Here is a 3,719-nt window from a genome sequence, read left to right as displayed (position 1 = left end):
AAAAAAGACAAAAAAAAAAAAAAAAAAAAAAAGGAAGAAAAACAGGTCTACCAACTAATAAAGATACACAGAATATTCAACTTGAATGCAAAGTCATCAAGCCATCTGGAGAAATTTTTATTTTGCCACCAACATTTTGATGAAACCTAATGATTAAGGTATGTAGAAAGAAGATACACTAGTTGGGACAGGCAAGTACAGTAACAAAACACCCTAAAAGTCTCTTTTGCCTGTACCAAAAAAAAAAAAAAAGTTTATTGTGGCTCACACCACTTATCAAGGGGCTCCCATCACTTTATTGGGTTAACAAGGTCTCTGCTCCAGGGATCCAGATAATGGAGACTATACCACATGGCTTTCTTGATTAATAGAGGAAAAAAAAGGAAGGCTGGAGATGTTAATGTGGGCTTTTCTAAGCTACATCTCAGAAGTGACACATGTTATTATTACCTATAGCCCATTGGCCATAATTAGTCACATGACTCAACCCAATGTAACACTCCTGCAAAATTTGGGAGAACATTACTGTCTCTGCCATAAAAGCATCCAATCCAAATTTTACAGTTATGATGGTAGAAAGTTATCAATCCCTCATTTTTTTTTTTAACCTCCTTTTCCTACCATAGAAACACTCATGAAAACTCGATAAAAGATACAAAGTTTCAATAGCCGGGAAACTAGAAGTGTTCACCCAATGATTTGTCAGGATCCAATAAAAAAATTCTACCAGCCAAAAGACAGACAAAACCTATAAACAATTTGCAGAGGCATGTGGACAAAAATACATTAGAATAAATCCCATCCACCCAGTCCAGAGTTTTACCTTTAAAGTTTGCCTTGGCTGGTCTTGGTTGACTCAGAGTTGCTGTCAAAGGCAGCCTGGGATGTTTCACTACCTCCCCAACCAGGTACTGCTGCCACTTTGCACTGTAGAGACAGCGCAATTCAACTGGAAATACAGATAGATGGGAAGAGCTCTAAGGGCTGACATTTCATCTTAGTGAGAAAAGCTAGTGGAACAAAGAAATTCATTGCAAGGCAATCAGAAGCCATATGAAATAAAAGACTGAAAAATGCTAGAAAACAGTTAAGCTGTGCACATCAAGTCTTCCAGCTTATGATATGAGATTTTAATAGCAAGCAGGTGGGAAGTTGGGGAAATCAACAAGAACCAGCAACCTTTTACAACTGAATTGTACTACTAAGTGGTTTGAGACACAAACAATGACCTCTGAGTAATTGTTAAAAGAGAGGTACTCATTGGAGGAACAGGGTGGAACAGACTTGGTCATCTTAGAAAGCAGCTCCAATGTAACACTAAGTTTTATTCACCCAGATTAGCAGGAAGTTTAGTACCTGTCCGCTGGAGATCCCACTTCCTGAGTCTAAGAACTCTCCAGGGTGCTAACTCCATGTTATAGACCAGTCTTGTCTACTTCTGCCTTGAATCTGATGTCAGATCGACAGACACAAAGAATGATTGCATATGTAATGATGAATAAGCTGACTATACTGATCTAACCACCACGCATTGCACACAATTATTGAAAATCAATGTTGTACTCCATATGTATGTATAATTAAATAAATTAACTAAATAAAAAGAAAAGAAATTAGATGTGTCTCCTGAGGTAGGAATATCTGCTACATTTCCAGAAATCTGGATGAGAGGTAGGGGCATCCTTCTTCTCTCTAGCCCCCACTCATGGAACAGAGGTTCTAACTTGGTGCCACTGAGACCTTTTCTCTGAATGATATACCCAGCTTCCCCTTCCCTAGCTAATGGGGCTGGAATGCCACACCAGGAGAGTCAAGCTGAGGCTGCTGCCCCTACCCCTCACCAAAAAGTGTTTATCTCCTAAAGTGGGTATATCACTCAGAGAAAAATATGTCATTGTCCCTGCCCTGGGACCAGAACTGTGGGTCATCGATTTTGCCCAGAGGTAGAAGCAAGCTATAAAATGGAGAACTCCAAATCTCTCCTTAAAGTAACTGACTTCATTCCCAACAGATGATGGAAAATTTTAAGCCTAAAGACACTCTGAAAAATATTGGAGGTATGGCAAAAGGCAAGTGGGAGGAATCTGATAGATTCATTAGAGATACAGCCTAAACTGTAACTGGATACATAATGCACACAAGTATCAATATACAATGCTGTACCCAACAGATATGTACAATCGATTATTTTTCAAAAAAATTTTAATAAATAAATAAACTATAGCTGGATGGTTTCCTATAGAGAAATAGGAAAAAGGACAGCTGGAAGGAGCCCTATTAGGGTCAATCTAAATTTCAAACACTGACCTCAGGAACTATCATTTCAAAGAAGTCCAAATTTTGATTCAGTTTGTGAAACAATCTATGTCCCAGGGCATTGTTGAAAGCAATAGAGTAACCAGACAGCAATTAGTGGAGCTTAACAGCTGGGTGTGAGCAGAGAAAAAGACAGACAAAGAGAACCCTGCCAAATCCACTGTGCTCCCAGGTGACTGTGGGCATACCCAAGCTGCACCTCCTTAGGAGCAACATCAGGGACTTTATAGTGCAGGTGAAAAGACAAATTTTATTAAAATAATCTAGTCAGTCAATAAACGAACAAATAAGCTAATAATAATAAGCTTCAGAAGGCCAGTAACCAGAATAGTTATAACATATTATCTAAAATGTTCAGTTTCCAGCAACAAAAAAATATATGAAACATGCTAAGGAGCAGAAAAGAATGACTTATACACTGAAAAAAGTGTAGGCAACACAAACTGCCTATAAGNAACATATTATCTAAAATGTTCAGTTTCCAGCAACAAAAAAATATATGAAACATGCTAAGGAGCAGAAAAGAATGACTTATACACTGAAAAAAGTGTAGGCAACACAAACTGCCTATAAGAGTAGCCAGATGTCAGATTTAACAAATGTCAGATGTGGTTTAACAGAAAAAGTTTTCAAAGTAGCCATTATAAATAATTTCAAATAAAGGAAACCATGATTTTAAAAAGTAAAGGAAGGTATGATTACAATGCCACATCAAATAGAAAATATCTATAAGATAGAGACTATTTAAGAAGAACCAAATGGTATTCTCGACTTGAAAAGTACAATAACTGAAATGAAAATGCACCAAAGTGGCTCAATAGTAGATATAAACTGGCAGAAGAAAGAAACAGCGAACTTGAAGATTAATCAATAGTGATTATGCAATCTGAAGAACAGAAAGAAAAGAGAATGGGGAAAAAATGAACACAGCCTCTGAGAAACACGGGACACCATTAAGCCACAAACTTACATGTAAGGAGAGTACTAAAAGGAGAGGACAGAGTGAAAAGCAGAAAAAATATTCAAAGAAATAGTGGCTGAAATGGTCACAAATTTATTGAAAACATTAATCTCCACATCCAAGAAGCTCAATGAATTCCAAATGGGATAAATGCAGAGAGATCTAAAGACAGATACCAGATAGTAAAAAAGCTGAAAGCCAAAGACAAGGAGAAAATCTTGAATGCAACAAAAGAAAAATATCACTTACAAGGGGAACCCCATAAGATTAACAGCTGACTTCTCAGCAGAATCAATTAAGGCCAGAAGGATAATGCATTCAGAATGAACAAAAGAAAATAACTATCAACCAAGAATCCCATATCCAAAAAAAAAAAGAAGTTGAAATAAAGATATTTTCTAATAAACGAAAGCAGAAAGAATTTACTGCTAGCAGATCCACC

The sequence above is a fragment of the Galeopterus variegatus genome, unplaced genomic scaffold, assembly GCF_000696425.1.
Source record: "Galeopterus variegatus unplaced genomic scaffold, G_variegatus-3.0.2 Scaffold3770, whole genome shotgun sequence".
NCBI classification, from domain to species: Eukaryota; Metazoa; Chordata; class Mammalia; order Dermoptera; family Cynocephalidae; genus Galeopterus; species Galeopterus variegatus.
This window is presented reverse-complemented; position numbering follows the sequence as displayed.